At 44.7% G+C, this 24,824-nt stretch overlaps 1 protein-coding gene across 4 annotated transcripts in view; it reads right to left on the reverse strand.

The window, feature by feature from the left end:
* Nucleotides 1–3,812: 3,812 nt before the first annotated feature.
* The window catches only part of COPRS (coordinator of PRMT5 and differentiation stimulator), a 30,263-nt gene continuing 9,251 nt past the window's right edge, over nucleotides 3,813–24,824 (reverse strand). The window contains exons 5-6 of one of the 4 annotated variants that reach the window (XR_013446100.1): nucleotides 9,787–9,952; nucleotides 3,813–4,406 (exon numbers count right to left, since the gene is read on the reverse strand). The gene's annotated coding sequence lies outside the window, so the exon portion shown is untranslated. Of the gene's footprint in view, nucleotides 4,476–9,727; nucleotides 9,953–24,824 lie in introns of those variants that run through there. The other 3 variants (XR_013446102.1, XR_013446101.1, XR_013446099.1) reach the window with 3 other exon arrangements.

Here is a 24,824-nt window from a genome sequence, read left to right on the forward strand (position 1 = left end):
AATATTTATTATATTTTTAAATAACAATGGTACTATATGTTAAAACATACAGAGTTTAGGGGCGCCTGGGTGGCTCAGTTGTTAGGTGTCTGCCTTTGGTTCAGGTCATGATCCCAGTGTCCTGGGATCGAGCCCCACATCGGGCTCCCTGCTCAGCGGGAAGCCTGCTTCTCCCTCTCCCACGCCCCCTGCTTGTGTTCCCTCTCTCACTGTGTCTCTCTGTCAAATAAATAAATAAAATTAAAAAAAAAAAAAAACATATAGAGTTTAGCTAAATCATTACTGTGCTAGTGGGAAATGTATACTTTTATATGCTTTTATTACATATTAAGGAAAAAAAACACACTAGAAAAACTAATAGTAGAACAAACCCAAAGAAAGTTGTAAAGAAGAAAATAATAAAAATAAGAGCACAGAATAATGAAATAGGAAATAAACGCACATAAACAAAACCAATATATGATTCTTTGAACACATTAATAACACTAACAAAGCAATATTGACCAAGAAAAAAATAACCGAAGGCACAATATAGATTGAAAAAATAGAGAATATTATAAACCATTTTATGTTAATAAATTTGAAAACTTAGAAAACATGGATAAATTCCTATAAAAATAAGCTGGCTCAGGAAGAAATTAAAAACTGAATAGTCCTATAACCATTAAAGAAATTGAATCAGCAGTTAAAAATTTTGCCACAAGGAAAACACCAGTTCACTAGTAACTTCTACCAATCATTCAAGGAACAAATTACTCCAATATCACATAAATCCTTTCAAATTACAGTAAAGGAAGAAACACTCCCCAATTCATGTTATGAGGCTAGCATAAAATTAATACCAAAACTGACAAGGACAGAGCATAAAAGAAAACCTATGAGACAATTTCACTGATGAACATAGATGCAAAATGCTTTTTTAAAGATTAGCATGACCCACAACTATATGGTCAACTAATCTTCAACAAAGCAAGATAGAATATCCAATGGAAAAAAGAGTCTCTTCAATAGATGATGTTGGGAAAACTGGACAGCAACATGCAAAAGAATGAAACTGGACCACTTTCTTACACCATACAGAGAAATAAATTCAAAATGGATGAAAGACCTAAATGTGAGACAGGAAATCATCAAAATCCTAGAAGAGAACGCATCGTCCATAGCAACTTCTTACTAGATACGTCTCCTGAGGCAAGGGAAGCAAAGGCAAAAATAAACTATTGGGACTATATCAAGATAAAAAGCCTCTGCACAGCAAAGGTAACAATCAACAAAACTAAAATGTAACCTTCAGAATGGGAAAAGATATTTGCAGATGACATCTCTGATACAGCGTTAGTATCCAAAATATATAAAGAACTTATAAAACAACACCCAGGGGTGCCTGGGTGGCTCAGTCGGTTAAGCATCCAACTCTTGATTTTGGCTCAGGTCATGATCTCGGGGTCATGAGATCGAGCTCCACATCAGGCTCCACACTGAGTGGGGAGTCTGCTTGAGATTCTCTCTCTCCCTCTCCCTCTGCCCCTCCCCTTGTTCATGCACTCTCTAAATAAATAAATAGATAGATAGATAGATAGATAGATAGATAGATAGATAGATAGATGATAGATAGATAGATAAATCCTTTAAAAAAAAAAACCCTCAACACCCAAAAAACAAATAATCCAGTTAAAAAATGGACAGAAGACATGAATAGACATTTTTCCAAAGGAGACATACAGATGGCCAACAGACACATGAAAAGATGCTCAACATCACTCATCATCAGGGAAACACAAATCAAAACTACAATGAGATATTACCTCACACCTGTCAGAATGGCTAAATTAACAACACAGGAAACGACAGATGTTGGAAAGAATGCAGAGAAAGGGGAACCCTCTTACAATGTTTGTGAAATGCAAACTGGTGCAGCCACTCTGGAAAACAGTATGGAGTTTTCCCAAAAAGTTAAAAATAGTACTACCCTACAACCCAGCAATTGCACTACTAGGTATTTACCCAAAGGACACAAAAATACAGATTCAAAGGGGGTACATGCACCCCAATGTTTATAGCAGCATTATCAACAATAGCCAAATTATGAAAAGAGCCCAAATGTCCATCAATTGATGAATGGATAAAGATGTGGTGTGTGTGTGTGTGTGTGTGTGTGTGTGTGTGTGTGTGTGTGTGTATCCAATGGAATATTACTCAGCCAAAAAAAAGAATGAAGGGTCGCCTGGGTGGCTCAGTCATTAAACGTCTGCCTTCAGCTCAGGTCATGATCCCAGGGTCCTGGGATCGAGCCCCGTGTCTAGCTCCCTGCTTGGCAGGGAGTCTGCTTCTCCCTCTGACCCCCCCCCCCCAAGCTCTCTCTCTCTCAAATAAATAAATAAAATCTTAAAAAAAAAAAAAAAAAGAATGAAATCTTGCCATTTGTGAGGACGTGGATGGAGCTAGAGAGTATTATGCTAAGCAAAATAAGTCAGTCAGAAAAAAGATAAATACCATATGATTTCACTCATACATGGAATTTAAGAAACAAAACAGATGAACATGGGGGCAAGGGGAAAGAGAGGCAAACCATAAAACAGACTCTTAACTATAGAGAACAAACTGAGGGTTGCTGCAGGGGAGGTGACTGGGGGAGAGGCTAAATGGGTGATGGGGATTAAGGAGGGAACTTGTGATGAGCACTAAGTGTTGAATGTAAATGATGAATCACTAAATCCTACACCTGAAACTAATATTACACTGTATGTTAACTAACTGGAATTTAAATAAGAACTTGAAAGAAAAAGTAAATAAATAATAAAAATAAAAATTAGTAAACAAATTCCAGCAATGCATAAAACAATGGTGACCAAGTTGTGCTTGTTGCAGGAATACAAAATTGTTTTAATGTTAGAAAACCAATTCCTATAATTAACAGATTAAAGGAGAAAAATCACATGATCATCTCAGAAAAGTAAAACATTTTTGACAAATTTAAATATCCATTCATGACAAAATAAATGTAAAAATAAATCCTTACAAAGCTAGAGGCAGAATTTCCTTAGCCTCCTACCATGTATCTACAGAAAACTGACAGCAAAAATCCCATTAAGAGTGAAACATTGAATGTTTTCCCTTTGAGACCAAAAAAAAAAAAAAAAGTAACTGCTTATATTTTCATTCAACATTGTATTGGAGGAAGAGAAGAGAAATGAAGGTATAAGATTTAAAAAAAGAAATAAAACATTCATTATTTGTCTATATTAACTGCTATATGGAAAACACAAAAATCTATAGAGAAATTACTAGCTTTAGTAAGAGAGTTCAGCAAGGTTGCTGAATTAAAAAATCAATATACAAAAGTCAATGAATTTCTACAATCAGCCACAAATAAAAAAAGTAATTTTTGAAAAGATAATCATGCCAAAAATATAAACTGAAATGAATAAATCTAACAAAAACTATGTAAGTGTTTTATGGAGAAAATTATAAACTCTTTTAAAACGCATTAAAGAAAATCTAAAAAATGGGGATTTCATGGATATCTTTTTTTTAAGATCTATTTATTTATTTGAGAGAGAGAGCACATGCACAGGGTAGGGAGGGGCAGAGGGTGAGAGAGAGAGAGAACTTCAAGCAGACTCCCTGCTGAGAGCACAGCCTGACACAGGGCTCAATCCCAGGACCCTGAGATCACGACCTGAGCCGAAAACCAAGAGTTGGAGGCTTAAATGACTGCACCACCCAGGCGCCCCATGGATATCTTTTAATTTTAATATAGTTTTCCTCTAAAATGTTCAAAATTAACTCTTTTAAAACATACATAAAAACAATTTTAATTTTTAATGTTTTTATTATATTCATTCAAACATTGCTGGCCCATATACAGAGCACCCAGACAGAAACAATTACGGTTAAATTCGGTCACAGTTATACCACTTTCAGTACTAGGAATGACATAGCTGTCCACATATCTTTACACATATTTACACATGTTTTTTAACCTTGTCATTATGAGGGTACATTTGTCAAGGTAGGAGGATGGAACACATTGAACATTTTGTTCATTTGATTCATAACTTCTAAATATTCGGACGGATTACCGTCTGCAGGCCCCCTACTGAGTTCTCGTCGTGGGCCCCTTGGACATTAGGGGCAGGCCTGATCAGAGGCGCTGCAGGGGTCCTGGCTGTGGGCAGGAAACCCATCGCTGGCTCCCGCAGATTCTCGTGGAGGGCACCAGCCCAAGTAAGTCGGGGTGTCCTACTTGGAAAGGTCAGTCAAACCCCATGAAGCTGGTTCCTGAGAAGAAGCTGGGGGGCCTTGAAGACAAACCCACTCAAGCTGCCAGGAGAGGCTCCTTAGCATTTGAGGCTTCTTGCTCTGTTGAGTCAGGGCTGGATGGTGGGCATGTTTGCCAAGAGGTTCTAGAGAGGAGGCCAGGGATCAAGGGAAAGAGAAGCAATTGTTCCTTTCTGTCTGTGCAGGAGCGAAGTCTGAAATTCATTCAACAAACATTTCCAGAGTGCTCATCAGCATCAGCATAAAAACCAATAAGGTTTATTAAAGCATCGCTGTCCTGGGTCTCTGTGAGGTAACTTTTATATATAACCATACATAATGCACATTATACACAATAGCCGTATGAATTAGGTGCTATTATTTCCCCAGTTTTACAGATGAGGAAACTGATGCTTGATTTTAAGTGACTTGTCCAGGGTCATTCAGTTTGTACATGACAGAGCCAGAATTTGAGTCCGGGCTGCGTGCCAGCACCTAAATTACAGAAATGAGTCGGGCATAGTCCTTACCTACAAGGACGTCATGGTCTAGTGGGAAAATCAAATATGCAGGTAGATATGTTTTGATAAACCAACCTGAATAGAGCTAGATAAACAAGAAAGACATCTAGATGAAACAAAGTAAATGAGCTGGGAACGACAGGAAATGTTGGATCGACAGTCAGGGGCCAATCAGATTCCAGAAAAAGTTCATACAGAAACAGAGTGGGTGAGCGGTAACCAAGTTAGGTTAATATTAGATGGTGCAAGACTTCTAATGCCTACGGAAAGAGTTTGGACTTTATCATCCAGTTAATGTTAAGGTAGAGGAGGGACATGAAAAACATAGCATTAAGATTCATTTGGGTCCTCTGTGTTGGGTGGGAGGAGTGGGCCCAATGAAGGGCAGAATGACCCCTGGACCAGCGAGGAAGCCCCTGGTATGCAAATAATCCAACCTTAAGGCAGGGTGTTGGCCATCAGGGAGAAAGCAATGGAGACAAGGAGCTTGATAAAAGGAAGGATAGACAGGGCTTGCCATTGGATGGCTACCCAAGGGAAACTAGTTCAGATAAAGATGAGGAATAATAATAGGGTACCACCAGGAATGCAACGTAGCCTTCAAAAATGCTGGTCATGAACACTACATAGCAATACGGGAAAATGCTTATGATATTATGATAAGTGAAAAGAACAGATTTTTTTTTAAAGATTTATTTATTTTAGAGAGAGAGAGAGAGAGAGCGCGCAGGCAGGGGGACGGGCACAGGGAGAGGGCGAAAGAATCCTCAAGCAGACTCCCTACTGAGCGCAGAGCCTGATGTGGGGCTTGATCCCAGGACCCTGAAATCATGACCTGAGCTGAAATCAATTGTCAGCCGCTTAACCAACAGAGCCACCTAGGTGCCCCAAGAACAGAATTTTTTAAATCACATGTACCCGTGATTACAAATATCTTTTCAAAGCACAAGAAAGAATAAACCAAACAAATCAGTCATCCTGCTCCAAAAACTTATTTCTAATTGGTTAGTATCTTGGACTGAGTTGTGGCCCCCCCAAAATTCATATGTCAAAGCCCTAACCCCCAGTGTAACTGTATTTGGAGATAGGACCTTTACGGAGGTCAAGTTAACAAGGGTGGGGCCCTGATCTGATAGGACCCGCGTCCTTATGAGAAGAGGAAAAGGCACCAGAGTTCTCTTTCTCTCTCCACGCGTGCCCAAAGAAAAGGCCAAGTGAGCGCACAGCAAGAAGGCACCATCTTCAAGATGAGGACAGAGGCCTCACCAGGAGCCAACGCGGCTGGCACCTTGATCTTGGACTTCTGCCACTGGATTTCTGTTGTTTAAGCAGCCCAGTCTGTGCTATTTTGTTATGGCAGCCCGAGCAGACTAATACAGGCTACCAGTCAGTCACCAAGTCCTGCTGATTCTTTCTTTGCAATTCTCCTTACGATCGCGGCTTCCTTCCTTGTCATTCCCACTGCAAACGTGGCTCAAGGCCGTCTTGTACCCAGATGAATGCAACCAATTCTTTCATCTCTCTGGCTTTGTACTTCCTGACTTGCTTCTCAGACTCCCAGCCACCAGTTCGTACCTTGCCCCATCCCGACTGTCATCTCACACAGCTGAGATGTTTGAATCTGACAACCGATATCTTCCTCGAGTACCAGCCCTCAGCTCCCTCTTCTAGAACTCTCTGCTCACCTCTCAGATATAAGTTCTCTGGCCTCTCCAGGTGAACTGTAGTTTTTCCACGGTAGATGCGGAAAGAAATCCAGTTCAGACAGGTACTCAAATGGCTGGCGTGAAGACGGGCTCTTCCCGCCCCTCCTCCCTCAATTCTTCGTGTCTTTCCTGAGCTCCATACTCCCAGGCTTCTACTGCAGATGGCATTTTCTGCATGGAGGGAGAGAGGACCACCAGCAGCCTTAAGCCTAAAGCATCCCAGATTACCAAACTTCATGGGAAAATAAAGTTTCTTTCTCCTAGCATCCATACATGTCAAAATCCCAGAGGGACTGTGACTGGTCCTTCTTGGGTCCAGGGCAAGAGGAAGGGGGATTCTAACAGGCCAAGGCTAGGCCACAGTACAGTAATTTGCAAGAGTGAGAGAAGCCCTATTATCAAAAGAGGAAAAAGATGTTGAGCAGATGAAAGCAAATGTCTATTCTTCCAGGCGACACCGGCTCTGATGCGGCCCAGCACACAGGACACCTGGCCCGGGGTCACCCTCACTGACTATGCCACACCCAGTGAGAGTGGGAATCAAACAGCACCTCCCTGGGCAGAGCCGGGCATCCTGTGCTGCCCCCACACCTCCTGGGCCATAGGCAATCTATTCCAATTGGTAAGCCAGTCCAGAAGCATTTGAGCACTTCTTGGAACAATGGCAATGTTTTTCTTCCACAGTGATTCATACGAGCCTGGCTGTGGGGTTTTACAAAGAGAGGAAAATAGACACTGACATCTCTGATGCAGAACTCTGAGTTCTTCCAGAACAAAGCTGGGCCCCGGTTTGACAAGGAAGGATTTAGTTCGTGATACAAAGGGAGAAAAAGTCTCCTGGCTTTAAAGTTAGGCTAACGCTGGGTTAGAGCACACAATATGTCTTCAGAAGCTGTGTCCGGAGAGATCCTTTAAATATGGTAAGCCGATGCTGGTGATGGGAAAGTGAGTTGGCACATGTGTCCATTGTTAGGGGGGTTGCAAACTAGCATAAGCCTTTCCAGGAGCAATGTCTTTAAATGCCAATACCCTTTGACCCACAAATTTCATTTCCAGGAATTCATTCTAAGAAAACAATACAGAATGCTAAAGGAACTTAATGCAAAAAAGCTGTTCACTATCGTATCATTTATAACAGCGAAAATTTAGGAACAACATGAAGGAATGGTTAGATGCATTACAGTGAATCCTCTCCACAGGATATTTTTCAGCAATTAAAAATGGTATCTAGTCAGTTCAGAAAACAAAAGATAAGCAGCTCTGAAAGGTTATTCAGGCTTTCTTATAAGAAAAAAATGTGTATTAAAGTAAAATTGAAATACTGTTTTTGACTTTCAGTTTGTCAAAGATCAAAGGCATTGTTAACATTGTGCTGGCGATGGTATGGGGAAACGTACTTTTATATGGTATTGGGTAGAGTTTTAATCGGTACAACTCCTATGAAAGGTAACCTGATGGTATCTATCAAAAATTAAACTGTACATTTTATTTTATTTTTTTAAGATTTTATTTTTCAGTAATCTCTATGCCCAATGTGGGGCTCAAACTCACAAGCCTGAGATGAAGAGTCGAATGCTCTACCAACTGAGCCAGCCAGGAGCCCCTAAAGTATACATTTTAAAACAAATCTGCTGACTTGGCAAAATTTCACTGCCAGGAATTTATCCTACAGATATTACACATGTGCATGAAGAGTAAGTCTGTTGCTTGAAACACTGTCTATAAGAACAAGAGGAAGGACTAATCCTCAATAGGAGACTGGATAATACATTATGGTATATCCATGCAATATATATACTAGTAGCTGTTAAAAAGAAAGACCATGTCAAAACCATATGTGCTTTTGTGGGATGATTGCCAAGATACATTCAGTGAAAAAAATCAAGAAAGCAAGGTGCAAAACAATGTCTGGTATTCTACTATTTGTGTAGGGGGGAAAGCTCGGGTTTTTTTGCATATGCATAGATTTTCTCAGAATACACAAGCAAGCAATGACAATGATTCCTCTCGGAGGGTGACTGAGGTCAAGGGTGGCAAAGAGACTTTTCATTGTACACCCAGCACTATGAAAATTTTTAAACATCATGAGTATGTATTTCCTTTTATAAAAAAAGACAAGGGGCACCTGGGGGGTGCAGTCAGTTAAGGTTCCGACTCTTGGTTTTGGCTCAGATCATGATCGTGCAGTGGTGAGATCCAGCCCCACATGGGGCTCCGTGCTCTGCACGAAGTCTGCTGGAGATTGGTTTCCTCTTCCTCTCCCTCTGCTACTCCCTCTGCTCATGCTCTCTCTCTCTCTAATAAATAAATAGAATCTTTAAAAAAATAAAAATAATTGGGGCGCCTGGGTGGCTCAGTCGTTAAGCGTCTGCCTTCGGCTCAGGTCATGATCCCAGGGTCCTGGGATCGAGCCCCGCATCGGGCTCCCTGCTCAGCGGGAAGCCTGCTTCTCCCTCTCCCACTCCCCCTGCTTGTGTTCCTTCTCTCGCTGTGTCTCTCTCTGTCAAATAAATAAATAAAATCTTTAAAAAAATAAAAATAATTAAAAATAAAGACAAAAATAAAATACATGAGCTATAAAAAGGATGTCTATATATGTTTATAGTTACATAGATAAATAGCTATATTATACTGTTAAGTGAGAAAGGTAAGTTAAAAATTGTCCATATAGTATATTCAGTTATGTAAAAGGAAAAAAATTGGAGAAAAAAGACTGGAAGAAAATGAGGAAATGTATCAAAATGTTAACCTTGGGACTAAGAATGATTTATCTTTCAACTTTTTCTGTAGTTTCCAAAGTGTCTTTAATAATCTCATTTTACTTGGGACACCTGGGTGCCTCAGTGGGTTGAGCATCCGGCTCTTGATTTTGGCTCATGTCTTGATCTCAGGGTCATGAGATCAAGCCCCCGAGTCAGGCTCTACACTCTGTGTGGAGTCTGCTTGAGACTCCCTCTCCCTTTCCCTCTACCCCTCCTGCTCATGCTCTTGCTCTCTCTCTCTCTCTCAAATAAATACATCTTTTTTTTAAAAATCACATTTTGGGGCACCTGGGTGGCTCAGTCATTAAGCGTCTGCCTTCAGCTCAGGTCATGATCCCAGGGTCCTAGGATCAAGCCCCGCATCCAGCTCCCTGCTCTGTGGGAAGCCTGCTTCTCCCTCTCCCACTCCCCCTGCTTGTGTTCCCTCTCTCGCTGTGTCTCTGTCAAGTAAATAAATAAAATCTTTAAAAAAATAAAATAAAATAAAAATCACATTTTATTCTTACAAGAGAAAAAATAAACTTAAAAAAAAATTACGTTAAGGGGCGCCTGGGTGGCTCAGTCGTTAAGCATCTGCCTTCGGCTCAGGTCATCATCCCAGGGTCCTGGGATTGAGCCCTGCATCCAGCTCCCTGCTCAGCGGGAAGCCTGCTTCTCCCTCTCCCACTCCTCCTGCTTGTGTTCCATCTCTCTGTGTTTCTCTCTGTCAAATAAATAAATAAAATCTTCTTAAAAAATTATGTGAAATTAAAATATAGTATCCATCCATCTTTGCAGTCTAAATGCAGAGGGTAAAATCAGAGAGACAAGAAGTTAATATGCCACTCAAGCTCTTTTTGACTCCATGATTCTGCATTAATGAAGTTTGTTGTGACTTCTTAAGTCCTCTTTACTTTCTCCAGCTTGGCAACTGCTGCCAATAAAGACAAGACATAGTTCATAAATCAGCCAAAAGAAAACTGTATTTATAATACCCAATACCAATGACTATGCACTTGGATGAGCTCTATCAGACATTACTGCATTGCAAATTGATACCATCTTTTTGGAAAGCAATTTGGCTATATGAATCTGAAGCCATAAAAGGTGACCCAGTGATTTGACTTCTGGAATCCTTAGGAAAAAACCTGAAATACTGGAGAAGTTTATGTTAAAAGATCTTACTTAAGAGTGGTATGCAACCATTAAAAAATTACAATTATGAATAACATATAGCAACATGGGAAAATGTTTGTGACACAGTATTTGCACGTCAAGGGAAAAAGAATACAGACATGCATATAAGTGACAATTATAACCACTTCATTAAACCCACATGAAAAAGCCCTGGAAAGAAGGACACCACATGGTCACAATACTTGTGTACAGGTGGTAGGATCTTGGGGGAATTCTAGGGGTTTTTCTCCTTTTCTCTTTTCCAAAATGTTTATATTCTTTTTTTTAATAATATATTTATAAATACTTAAAAATTCGACATCTGGGGTGTTCCACAGGAAATGATTACTCTCTGTGTCACTGAGTCTCTATGTCCCATTAGTGAAAACAAAAGCCTTCCATCTCATGTAATGATAGTCACTGATGTTTATTAAGCAACCCCTTCTGCCAAGGGGTGGTGACATATTTTAGTTCAATTAATCCAATGAAGTAGAAGTTTGGATCACCATTTTGCAGATGGGGAAAACTGAGGCTCAGACAGGCTAAATGATACAACGAAGAGGTGACAATATCAGGACCAAACCCAGGTCCTTCTAGCTTCAAACCCAGTTCTTCCCACCATGTCACAATAACTACCCGAAACAGTTCTTAGGGTCCAGAGTGCCAGGGAGAATGTTAATGCTTTACATACTCTTTCTCATTTAATGACCCTGTAGACATAGATGGTGTTCTCAGTTTATAAATGAAGGGAAACAGCAACTAAGGGAGGTTAAGTCACCAGCACACGATACCACAGTTGGTAAAAGATAGAACCAGGATTCTAACCCAAGTTGGCCTATGTTGGTACCCATGATGCACCTGTTGAGCCTTCCCCACGACAAGGAAATTGCAGACACTCCAAGCCTGCAACACTGGGCACCATCCCCAGCACGGCCACTGCCAAAAAAGAAGAATCTGGCAGTGAGGTGAATGCAGTAGGAGGTGGGCTCCGGGGCTGTCCGGGCGGGGCAGGGCCCGCTCTGTGCACACGCACACACCTTAGGCCCGAGGCTGGATGAGCTGGCGCTGTGCACAGAGACGTCCATGTGGCCTGCCCTGGGGCCAGCACAGATGTCACGTCCTCCTCCCAGTGCTAATAGTGCTCGCTCTAACCTGCCAAAAAGGCCTCAAGAAAAGCCCTTAGAGCTCTCTTTCAGGATTCCTGGTTCTTGGGTGTGTGGAGAGACAACACTGTTGGAAAATTCCAGTGCCACCTGGCTTGGCAAGAGAAAGTCAGGTCTTACCTCCCTGACCCCCCAGGAGCCATAGGGTCCTGCTGGGACCCGGAATCCAGGGGCTCTGTGCCTGGACCCAGAGGCTGAACAAACAAAACATGAAAGGACGAACTCTCAGGGGACACAGGAAGTCCAGGTCAGCCTTGGGATGACCAAACCAGAGTGAGGCCTGAGTATGGTCAAAGGGCATCTGAGTTGTGGGCATAGCAGAGTGGACAGACCAGCACCAAAGAGAGCTCTGAGGATATAGACTATGGGGAACCCTCACACGCTGCTGGTAGGAGTGACAATGGACCCAAGCCTTTGAAAGACAGTTTGGTGTTATCTGGTATGTGTTCTATGACACAGTAACTCTGCTCATCATAATATACTTAGAGAAACTCTCCTACCACATGGGCCCCAGAATGTTCATAGCAGCACTGCTCATAAAAACAAAAACTGCAAATGGCCCAGACACCCATGGACATGAGAATGTATTAAAAATATATATACTCTGTTTATATACTAAAATAGTACATAGCCATGAATATGCATAAGCCACAACTTCATGAGTGAATGCCATAAACACAATGTTAAACATCACACTGTAAACACATTGGGGTTTTAAGATTCATTTATCTATTGAGAAAGAGAGAGAGAGAGAGCGTGTGCACACACACCAGTGGGGGAGGGGCAGAGGGGGAAAGAAAGAGAGAATCCCAAGCAGACCCCCTGCAGGGGGTGGAGCCGGATGAGGGGCTCCATCCCATGCCCCCCGAGACCATGACCCAAGTCAAAATCAAGAGTCAGTCGCCCAACCAACTGAGCCACCCAGGTGCCCCATACATAGTAAAAAAAAAAAACAAAAAACCATTGTAAAATAAAGCAAATCATAATGTAACATATCCAGGGGCACCTGGGTGGCTCAGTAGGTTAAGCATCTGCCTTCGGCTCAGGTCATGGGATCGAGTCCCGCATGGGGTTCCCTGCTCAGCAGGGAGCCTGCTTCTCCCTCTGTCTGCCGCCCCTGCTTGTGCTCTCTCTCTCTGTGTCAAATAAATAAATAAAATCTTTAAATATATATATGTATACATATATATATATATATAAAGAACATACCCAGTGTGATTTCTTTTAATACAAGTCCAAAAAACTCTCCAGACTCAACAACATATTAGGGACACAGGTTTATGTGGCAAAATCAGACAAGTGAGAGAGTGACAAACACAAAATCCGGGATGGTGATCACCTGCAAGGGGTACTGAGTAGCAAGGGTGGAATGTGGAGCATACAGGGCATGTAGAAAGTATTGGAAATCCTGTCTTTGCTAAGTTAGGTGCTGGGCACCTGGGTATTTTTTTATTATTTTTCTTTAAACTGACCCCATGCATTATATACACTCACGTGTGTATATAAAGTATTTCGAATTTAAAAAGAAAACCTCCAGAAAAATCTCATTGGCGAGCTGCTGCTGGTTAAGAAGAGGTGCCCCCCCTGCACCTGGCAGCCTGCCCAGCTCTGACCCTCCCTGTCCCCCTGATTATGAATGCCCCAAGAAGGGGGAGGGGCGCAGGCGCTGGTTGGCCTAGGCAAAGGGAGTGTGGAGGGGCAAGTGCAGCTCTGAAGTCAAAAGGATGAGTTCAATGCCATCTTTACTATTGAATGACTGCATGATTCTAACAAGTAAGTAAAATTCCCTGAGATTAAGTGTCCCTTGTAAAATGAGCATAAGCTAAGACCCGAGGCTTTTATCCCTGAATCTTTAGCACAATAGGATCTTGTGTGGCATAGAATAACAAACATACTTCGAACAACCAGACTCATGAGAAAAACATCCGACCAATTTCAATAGTGGGCCATCCTGCAAAATACCTGACCAGTTCTCCGCAAAAACCGTCAAGGTCAACAAAAACAGGAAGTCACAAAAAAGGACAAATGCTGTACGGTGCTGCTTGTATGAGGTACCCAGAATAGTCAAACTCCTAGAGAAAACAGTACAGGGGGCGCCAGTTGGAAGAGCCTGTGACTCTCGAGCTCGGGGTCGTGAGTTCAAGCTCCATGTCGGGTGTAAAGATTAGTGAAAAAATAAATAAATAAACTTTTCTTAAAAAGAAGGAAAGGAAGTAGTATGGAGGTTACCAAGGGCTGGGAGGAGGGGGAAATGGGGAGTTGTTGTTCAATGGGTACAGAGTTTGATCAGTGGTGATGATAAAGTTCTGAGTTGGACAGTGTGATGACTGTTCCACAGTGCGAATATACTTAAACTGTAGGCTGAAAAGGGGCTAAATTGTGTGTTTTGTGTGTTTCACCGCAATTAAAAAAAAAAAGCAGCAGCCTAAGAAGACCTGACAATTAAATGTAAATGTGGTTTCCCAGATGGGATCCCGGAACAGAAAAAGACATTAGGCAAAACCTAGGAAAATCTGGGGCGCCTGGGTGGCTCAGTCGTTAAGCGTCTGCCTTCGGCTCGGGTCATGGTCCGAGGGTCCTGGGATCAAGCCCCGCATCGGGCTCCCTGCTCAGCGGGAGGCCTGCTTCTCCCTCTCCCACTCCCCCTGCTTGTGTTCCCTCTCTCGCTGTGTTTCTCTCTGTCAAATAAATAAATAAAATCTTTAAAAAAACAAAAAGCCTAGGAAAATCTAAATAAACTATAGACTTTAGTTAATCACAATGCGTCAACATCGCTTCATTCATTGTAACAAAGGTATCACATTAACGTAAGATGTTAGTAAAGAGAGAAACCAGGCGTGGGGTTATATGGGAACTCTCTCAACTGTCTTCTCAGTTTTTCTGAAAATCTAAAAATAAAGTCTATTAATTGAAGTTATATATAAATAAGCGTATTTATGTAAATCCATATAATATAAAACTAGAAAATATAAAATTTTATAGATATACACATATATATAAGACAAAGGATAAGAGGGACTCAGGGATTGAGGGAAAAGTTTCCTGGCATTGAATGTAAGGTGTCAGAGGGGAAGGAAGGGGGGGATGTGGGTCAGGTCCTAAGGTTCTGTTTTCAGGATCCTCCTCTCAGTGGGGGGCCTAGTTACCAGCCCAGTGGCAGATCCTCACCCACAGACTTACTGAGTCTTGTCCCCCAATCCCCCGTTCTGCCCACCTACCCAGAAACAATGGCCCTGACTATAAATTGGTCTCCCCCTGCTCTCCCAAATCCTCCTCCCCCAATCTGTGAGGAATTGACTATTGTTCTTTTTTTTTTTTAAGATTTTATTTATTTATTTGAGAGAGAGAGAGAGACAGCGAGAGAGGGAACACAAGCAGGGGGAGGGGGAGTGGAAAAGGGAGAAGCAGGCTTCCCGCCAAGCAGGGAGCCCAATGTGGGGCTCAATCCCAGGACTCTGAGATCATGACCTGAGCCGCAGGCAGTCGCTTAACCAACTGACCCACCCCTTGACTATTGTTCTTGATTTCAAATTTCTTACCACCGACGCTGCACTTGTCATCTCTTCTTCAAAACCAGACCCAGGGCCCTGCAGACCACTGAGAGCACACAGAGAGGCCACCTGAAGTGGGAGCTTCTGCTCCCCACCCCCCGTCATGCGCTCCCTCAAAACAGAGACAGTCTCTCAGGACCACAGAGTCACAGAATCTAGGAGGCCACCCACCCCTCAGCCTTTATGTTTCTGAGGAAGGAGCTGAGGCCCGGAGGGTCCATGTGAGTCCATGTGACTTGTCTAAAATCACAGCCAGTTGAGGGCTGGGATCGGGACCAAGGATTCCTGAACCCGGTCTTTTCTACTATAATGTGCTGCCTTCCTGAATCTGACATTTAATGCACTTCTGGTTCTGGCAACAGAGTAGACTAGACACTCTGAACTACTTCCTGCTGAAACACTAAAAGTGCTGGATGGAATGTTTCACTCCTTTAAAGGCACCAAGTGAGCTGGCAGAAAGGGTCAGAGGCCAAAAAAAGAAGGGAAAGCAGGAACCCGGACAGGATGTGGAAACTGGCTTTCTCCCTGCGGAAACATGCCAAAGCCAAGCAACCTTGAGCTTGGCTTTTCAAGGCCCAGGGAGAGTACATGAAAGGGGAGAGAGAGCCTCGCCCAGTCAAGGTGGAGAATCTGACCGAAAGCCTCCTGTCAAGCTGGGCCACATCTCCAGCACAGGAGTGGACTAGCAAGCGGCTCATGAAATAAAACTCCCCACAGAGCAGTGAGGGAAACTGCCCATGTTAAATAAACATTGGAAGTGGGTGGAAAGTAAAAAAAAAAACTTTTACCCGGAGAATTCTTGAACCACAAGCCAGCTCTCATATTTAAATTCATATAGTGGGCAAAAGTCCTCGAGTCAAGTGAGCAAAGCTTTAAGGGGGCAGGAGAGATGGTCGTAGGAATATCTAGGGGCAGAGCAATCCAGGCTCAAAGGGCCTAAGGCAGGGCCATGCCCAGCTTGTTCCAGGAACGCGAGCAGGCCTCAGGGACTGGCGTGGAGAGAGCCAAGGAAAAGGAGATGAAGTCACAGAAGTCACAGGAGACCAGGCTGGCCAAGGCCTGGTGGGCCACTATAAAACTATAAAACCATAAAACTGTGGACTCTTCTCTGCAACGTTGAGCCCCCGGAAGGAGTTGGAGCAGAGGAGTAAGGTGATCTAACTTACATATTAAAAGGATCGCCCTGTGCTGATGGCCACACAACACTGTGAATGTATTTAATGCCACTGCACCGTGTGCGTTTAAAGTGGTAAATTTTATGTTCTGTGTAGTTTACCACAATTTCTAAAAAAAAAAAATGACCACCCTGGCTGCTATGCTCAGAATATGTGGAATGGAAGCCTGGAGACCCAAACAGAAAGTCATCTAGATGAAAAATGGTGGGGGCTCCAACAAGGCCAATAGCAGGATGGGAGATGAGGTCATAGTTCGAATGTGTCTGGAAGCCAAATCAGTTCCTGACGCTGGACGTAAGGTATCAAAAATAGGAACGATCACAATAACTCCAAGCTTTCTGGAAGGACAACACTGCTGTCGGCTGAATAGGGAGCAGGGTTATAGGACACACTAAGAAGTTATGTTTGAGACTTGCTGGGTTTGAGATGTCTACTAAACATTCAAGTGGAAATGTCAAGTGTTGGTGAAAATGTCAGAGCAACTGGAACTTTCAAACACTCCTTGGGGGGTGCCTGGGTGGCTCAGTCGGTTAAGCATCTATTTTCAGCTCAGGTCATGATCCCAGGAGCCTGGGATCAAGCCCCAAGTCGGGCTCCCTGCTCAGCAGGGAGTCTGCTTCTCCCTTTCTCTCTGCCCCTCCCCCTGCTTGTACGCTCTCTCTCTCTCTCTCTCTCTCAAATAAGTACATAAACTGGACAAAATCCATCAACAGTAGATTCAATAAATGGGGATATCTTCACATAATGATATATTACCCGGCTATGCAAATAAGAAAGCTACTGCTTTGCAATAATGTGGATGAATCTCAGGTCACAGAACATAATCTTGGCAGAGTATAAAGTCAGACAGAAAGAGAATAAAAAGCATGTGGCCAATTTATTCAACAACAGATGAAATGTGTTTACACAAAAACTCGCACACGAGGGGCGCCTGGGTGGCTCAGCCAGTTGAGTGACTGCCTTCGGCTCAGATCATGATCCCAGGGTCCTGGGATCGAGTCCTGCATCAGGCTCCTTGCTAAGTGGGGAATCTGCTTCTCCCTCTCCCTCTGCCTCTCTCCCCCTGCTCATGCTCTCTCTCTCATGCTCTCTCTCTCAAATAAATAAAATCTTAAAAAAAAAAAAAACTTGCACATGAACACTCACGGCAGCGCTACTCACGATCACCAAAAGGTAGAAACGACCCAAGTGGCCATCAACTGATGAGTGGATGAAGAAATGTGGTATAGTGATATAAGAGACTATTATTTAGCCATAATAAAGGATTAAATTCTGGTACCTGCTACTACATGGATAAACCTTGACAACATCATGCTAAGTAAAATAAGCCGGATACAAAAGGCCATATACGGTATGATTCCATCTATATGAAACGTCCAGAATAGGCAGGTCCATAGAGTCAGAAAGCAGATTCGTGGTTGCCAGGGGCTGAGGAAAATGGAGAATGGGGGATGGGGAGTGACTGCTGATGGCTGTGGGGTTTCCTTCTAAAGTGATGAAGATGTTCTGGACCTTGGTAATGGGGATGGTTGCACCACATTGTGAGCATACTGAATGCCACTGAATTGTATGCTTTAAAATGGTTAAAATGGAGGGGGGTTGGTGGGCACCTGCCTGGCTCAGTCAGAAGAACATGCAACTCTTGATCTCAGGGTCATGAGTTCAAGCCCCATGTTGGGCATAGAGATTACTTTTTTTTTTTTTAAAGATTCTATTTATTTATTTGACACAGAGAGAGAGAGAGTGAGAACAGGAATACAAGCAGGGGGAGTGGGAGAGGGAGAAGCAGGCTTCCCGCCAAGCAGGGAGCCTGATGTGGGGCTCGATCCCAGGATGCTGGGATCATGACCTGAGCCGAAGGCAGATGCTTCATGACTGAGCCACCCAGGCGTCCCTAGAGATTACTTTTTAAAAATGGTTAAAATGGTAAACTTTATATGTACTTTACTACAATAAACTAAAAAAGATAAAACTAATCTATGGTGTGATAATCAGGACAGTGGTTTCCTTGGAGGGTAGAGAGGGCTGAGTGACTGGGAAGAGGACAGGGCACCTGGGGGTGCTGGTAATATTCCTTTTCTTTAACCTGTATGGTAGTTACATGAGTGTATCCATCTTACAAAGATTCCTTGAGCAAAAGAGACAAGTACAGACAATTCTCCCAAGGAGTTTTGCTGCCAAGTGGGGCTGACAAAGTGGGCAGGAGCTCGAGGGGAAGTGGGACGGAGGGAGGGTTGTTTTCAGATGGGAGAGACAATCAGGGTTCTTGTGCGCGCAAGAATAATCTCGGAAGGAAGGGGGAAACAGACAATGAGGGAAAGGTGGGCGAGAATCGCTGACGTGGCCTGAGCGAGGCAGAGGGGAGTGGGGGTCTGCAGTCAGGCCGCCTGCGGGAATAAGCAGGAAGCTGATCACGTGTGTCAGAGGTGGGGAGCTGTAAAGCAGCAGTTATTGCCCCCAGTTTACCAGTGAGCAATCCGAGACACGGGGAGAAAAGCAGATTGCTCACACGCACAGCGCTGCAGCTAGGAGTGGAAGCCAGGCCCGCCTGACTGCAGGGGACGGCACCAGGCTGCCCGAGAGCCTCAAGTTCACCTCCCTACCATGAAAAGGAGCACTTCCTATGGCCTGCCCCAAAACAGCTTCTCAAACTGTTAGGAGTGGCGCCCTCGGCTGCTGAGGATTCTGGGATGTAATGAACAGGTCTGTCCTACCTTGTCAATGAGCCTTGTCGTCTGAAGGATGGGGATTACGCCTCCTCCCCAGCCTCCATCTTTCCAGCCTGAAGAATTCTAACCGAGGAGTGTGCCCCCATGGGAAAAGCCCTTCATCGCTCCATTGTCTGGCCCCTTTCCAGTTCTAGTACGTCTTTCTTGGAATGCAGAGGCCCTAACAACAGAAACCACAGTGGCTTCCATTTTGAAGGGCCTTTTGCAGGGACAAGGGCCCCATTTATATATTCAAACCAGCGGTCCGTGGGGCTGCCGCTTGCCCAAGGTCACACAGTCAACAATAGAGACCGGCAGAAAATTCCAATCGCTGTGATCTCTCCCTCACACCCAACTGCCTACACGTGGGACTCCAGAGGGGCACATTCAGCAGCAAGTGACAGGGGACAAGGTCCATCAGATTGGCTTAGAGCGGTAAGGAACTTTAATTGAATAACATAACCAGAAGTCCTGAAGTAGGCGGGCTGCTGGGCTGCTCGATAGGGGGCTCAATGATGTCATCATGGTCCCAATTTCATTCTGTCTTGCCATCCACAGAGCTGTATTGGGTTGAATGGCAGCCCCCCAAAAAAGATAGGCCTCTCTCCTAACCCCTGGAACCTGTGACTGTGACCTTATTTGGAAAAAGGGTCTTTGTAGATGCAGTGAAGCTAAGGCCCTTACAATGAGATCATCCTGGAGTAGTGGGTGGGCCCTAAATCCAATGACAAATATCCTTAACAGAAACAGAAGAGGAGAGAGACCCACAGAGGAAGACCACATGGAGATGAGACCATGACCGCAGTGAGCAGCCACAAGCGAAGGAAGGCAGGCAACCACCAAAAGCTGAAAGAGTCAAAGAACATCATCTCCCCTAGAGCCCCTCAGAGAGCACAGCCCTGATGATAACTTGATTTTGAACTTCTGGACTCCAGAACTGTGAGAAAATAAATTTCTTTTGTCACATTAAGCCACCAAGTTCATGGTAATTTGTTAGGCAACCCAAGAGACAAACACAGAGGATGGGAGATTTGATTACGCATGTTAACTTAGGCCTAAACCCCATGCCCCGCCCCCACGTCCAGGGGCGGGGTTAGCTTTCCCCAAGGTCCACAGGCTGCACAAGAAAGGGGTGGTCTTACGGTGGAGCGGGATGGACGCAGGAGAGGCAACCAGAATGTCCACCCCAGTACCATCTCCTGAGCATCTGAGGGATGATCTGTGAGAGAGAGAAAAGCACAGGAAAGATGGAGGGTACCCTAAGGCGTGACTGTCCCATGTTCAAGGTGCAGGGCTGCACAGCACAGAGGCATCCTCCAAACCCTGAGAACAAAGGTGAACATCTGGAACACAGAGCACCTTCTTCTACAAACACTGGATGGGAAAGGGCTCATGAACTGCCAAGATCATTCACACAGAAGAACCCACCGCATCCACCCAGTTGCCCAAGCCAGGACCCCAGGGTCCTCCCAGACTCCTTCCCGTCCCTCGCCCTACCCTCACTCTGTCCCCACTCCTGCCAGCTCTACCTTCCAACCTGTCAGTGTCCCTCCGGCTCCACAGCCACCACTCTACTTGAGGTCACCATCCTCTTACTAGCTTACAACCCCCAGACACCTCCCTGCCTTCCATCTTGGCCCCTACCGCCATGTTCTCCACCAGGAACCAGAGGGAACTTCGGAAAATGAAGGTCTGCCAGTGTCTCATTCCTGCTGAAAACCTCTTAAGCGCCCCGGCCTAGGTTTCAGGGCCCCTGGCTCACCTCACGTCACCTTCACCACGTCCCTCCCAAACACGTCCAGTTCCCCAAACACGCGAGTCCTCTCCCAGCTGGGGCCTGTGCACACACAGCACCTCTGCCTGGACGATCCCCGTCACGGCTTGCCTGGCCAAGTCCTCAAGGATTCAGCACCAGGGCCCTCTCCTCCGAGGGGTCACCTGGAGCGCCCCGCCCTTCTTCTGGGTTCCTACAGCACGCTGGGCATGCGCAGTCCTCCCAGACTCCCGTAATGGTGTATTCGTGTGCCGCCACCCTCCCCCTAGGCTCTGAGCCCCCCGAGAGCAGGAATCGGGTCCCCCACCCCTCCGGCCTCAGCACACAGCATATAGCAGGTGTTCAGAAATAAACTGATGAATAAAGATCAAACCTGCGTTGCATTCCCTTGTTTTTTCTGAAACGAAATTTGTTCTAGACGTTTGCTAAATCTCAGTGTTTCCCACCTTAGGAGAGCAAGCACAGAAGCCCAGATAAGGGATCAGATCCTATCTTTGTGAACTTTGGCCAATTTTTCCACCTCCCTGAACCTCAACTTCTCCTTCTGTAAAATGAGATTTATAAGCCTGACTTCATAAGGAAAACCACCTAATGTATCATCTGGTAAAATGCAAGATGCATTTTACTTTCCTTCACATATATGCACACTTCGGCTGAAGTCAGCAAGCATATACTAAGCACTCACATACTAAGCATGAGCCAGCCCCTGGGGTAGGTGCAATGGTGACCCTTACCCTAGATTTCACAATAACCTTTTCTGAGAAATGTCACGTCTAAAATCAGGAGTAAATCCTGCCCGTGAATTCACAGGTAAGTTTGCCAACCCACGGGAAGCCCACTAACAGGAAGGTAACCCTGAGCCACTCCTCACCAGGGCCCCTCACCCAGTGGGTCACGCGGAAGACAGCGCGTCAGTGGGTCTTTACTGCCACCTGCTGGAGAAATGGAATAGGGCCACAGGCAGCAGCCTGGAGAAATTCCCGCGTCCGCCCAGAGTTGCCAAACACATGGCTCTAACTTAAATCTGCCACATTTGTTGAACAGCGAAGGAGAAGCGGTCAGAGGAAATTGCTTCTTAAGTCAGAATTATCTCACCAGAATTTTTTTTTTTTTTTTTAAAGGAAAACCAACTGCACCTTGCAATGGTCAGAAATGGAAGTGTGCCTCCTGGGGAAATTTCTCTGACTCAAAGGGGAGCACCAGAAAATCCTGTAAGGTGGAGAGAAATAGCTTCTTCAGAAACCATGCCTATGTTTTACTCCACAGGCCACCATCAAGTACAAATCCTGGTGGATTTTCTGCAAACCCTGGTGCCCGGGAACCCAAGGGAACTGTCCATCTGTCCATGAACACCTGCAAGATCTAGCTCAGTCCCGGAACCAGCTCAGTAGAAACTGTCAGAAGCAGGGAGGCCATTCTTTCCAAAGACCTTCACTTTGCAGCCAGATTCACTAAGTCAACAAAGTGGGAGCCAACCCCGCCACTCGCCTTCCTGTTACACCCTCCCACTTCTTCTCCCTGGCCTGCCACGCTCACACACACGTGTACGCACACACAGACACAGTCCTCCAGATCCAGCATTCTTAGTTATTTGGGTGGAGAGTCTGTGTAGGGAGAATTGGGAGGCAGAATCCAGATAGGCTATGGCCAGGGTTTAGGGTGTTTTTCTCTTTCTCCATATTCTAACCATCTTATGAAAAGTTGGATCCAAGAATGCAAACTCTGGAAAACCAAGGGCAGTGTAGCACCAAGGTACTTACTTAGCCGATGAGTGTGTTTCCGTCTTTCCTCAGAGCAGGCAAGCTTTGCAGAGTCCTGCCAGTTATTTTGATACATAGAGTGGTCGTCTGCAGCTTCTACAGTCAACTTACCCAGCCAATCAGGCAGTTAAGAGCAAAGCTCGGGGGGCACCTGGCTGGCTCAGTCAGTGGAGCGTGCAACTCTTGATCTCGGGGTTGTGAGTTCAAGCCCCATGATGGGTGTAGAGATTACTTAAAAATAAAATCTTTTAAAAAAGAAAAAAGAGCAAAGCTTGGGGAAGCTCCACCCACCATACCCTCTTGGGGTCTCGTGATGACCAAATTGTCCCCACCTTAAACCAAACTAATTTAGGGGTAGAATGAAAGGGTATATTCCCCCCCAGAATTTCCCAAAGGGAAGAAAGTCATAACAGAAATATACTGGAGTCATCAAAAAAACACAAAATTACTTATACAAATTGTGAATGGCATGGTTCTGTTTGTTATGCTACAGTACAAGAACTGAAAGGTTTTCATCCAGATAGAAAAATAAAAACAAAGAGGGGCGCCTGGGTGGCTCAGTCAGTTAAGCATCTGCCCTCAGCTCAGGTCATGATTCCAGAGTCCTGGAATTGAGCCCCGTGTCTCCCCATGTCGGGATTCCCCCTCAGCAGGGAGTCTGCTTCTCCCTCTGCCCACTCCCACTCATGCTCACCCACACTCACTCTCTCTCTAATAAATAAAATCTTTAATAGAAAAAAAAAAAGAAAAAGAAAGAATTATCAGCACTCTGGTATTAAGCAACCCATGATGATACTTTAAATACACCATCTCTGCCTAGCTGATGACCTGTCCCCCAGCCCGAGCAGTTACTTTTTCTCATCTGTTAAGCTTAATTTTGCCTCTCTTGCATTTGGGGGTTCAAGAAGCAAAACTACCATTCTGACCATCTTACTTTCCGACCCTGAGCTTCCTTCCAAGGCCTCTGGGGTTCTCCTTACTTCCTCATGCAGTGCCAAGGCAAATGAGGGCTGTGGGCATCAGGTCATCCCATGTCCATCTTCAACGGTTCTCCCTGTCCTGTGGCCCCTCTGGGTCCACTGGTTTCTCTGCATGCTCAAGGCCTGGGCATCTTTTGCAAGATCGTCCTGACTGCCTACAAGCACCAACATCAGGGCGCCTGGGTGGTTCAGTCAGTAAAGCATCTGCCTTCAGCTCAAGTCATGATCCCAGAGTACTGGGATCGATCCCTACATCAGGCTCCCTGCTCAGCGGGGAGCCTTCTCCCTCTGCCTCTGCCACTCCCCCTGCTTATGCTCTCTCTGTCAAATAAATAAATAAAATCTTAATAAAAAAAAAATGAAGCACCAACATCTATCACTGAGAACCTAACTCCCAGGGACACACCATGAAGCAGGACTCCTGTCCCATCTGCTCTTAGCATCCCCAGATTTCTATGTCTTCTCCCATCTTTCTTCTCACAATCCAGGGGATTTGGGGGAGGGGGGCAGAGGATCATTCTTTCCCTCCAAATTTCTTCAAGACACATAGTCTTTTGGTCCAAAATCCCCCTGCCTCTTTACAAGTGGGAAAAAAAAAAAAAGAAGGAAGGAAGGAAGGAAAGAGAAAGAAACATATAAAAACAAAATAAGTTGCTTTCTATAAAAGAAAAGATAGAAAAAATGTCTTGGTTGTCTTCGACCCCATCACATGCCTCCAGTAAGGCAATGACCAGCATGCCTGCACGGAGAGAGGGCGTGAGAGAAACAAAGGCATATCACAAATGTCATCCGGTCACTTGAGAAACACCTATTTACTCTCCTTTCCCTCACTCAAAACTTTTGCTGTGGTCAGTTGTGATTCTTTTCTTGGCAAGTGATACTGCTTGCAAGAAATGTCAGAATAAAAGCTTCTCTTTTGTTCCTCCTAACAGTCCCTGAGCACCTACGTTTCTCCAGCGGCTCCTGCCCACTCCTGTAGACTCCTCCCAGGCTAGCTCACATCTCCTCCTGAGAGAAGCTGGCTGGAAGGCACCATTGCCTGACCCCCACCACACCCCCCAGTCAAGAAAAACAAGAGTGCCAAAGGCAGCAGCTCAAGTGGCCGCATGCATCCCCCAAAATGTTTAAGCCTGAAATGCCCATGCTCCCACCCCACACCTGCCCCAAGTCCGTACATTATATAAATACTTTCTCATTCCCACATCCCAAAAAGCCCTTTTTAGCCTTCATCTTACTTGGTGTCTCTCTATAAAAGATGACTGTCCCCCCTCCTTAAAACTCTCTTCTTCTTAGATTTGGCTTGTGTGGC

Source organism: Halichoerus grypus, chromosome 2, assembly GCF_964656455.1.
Source record: "Halichoerus grypus chromosome 2, mHalGry1.hap1.1, whole genome shotgun sequence".
NCBI classification, from domain to species: domain Eukaryota; kingdom Metazoa; phylum Chordata; class Mammalia; order Carnivora; family Phocidae; genus Halichoerus; species Halichoerus grypus.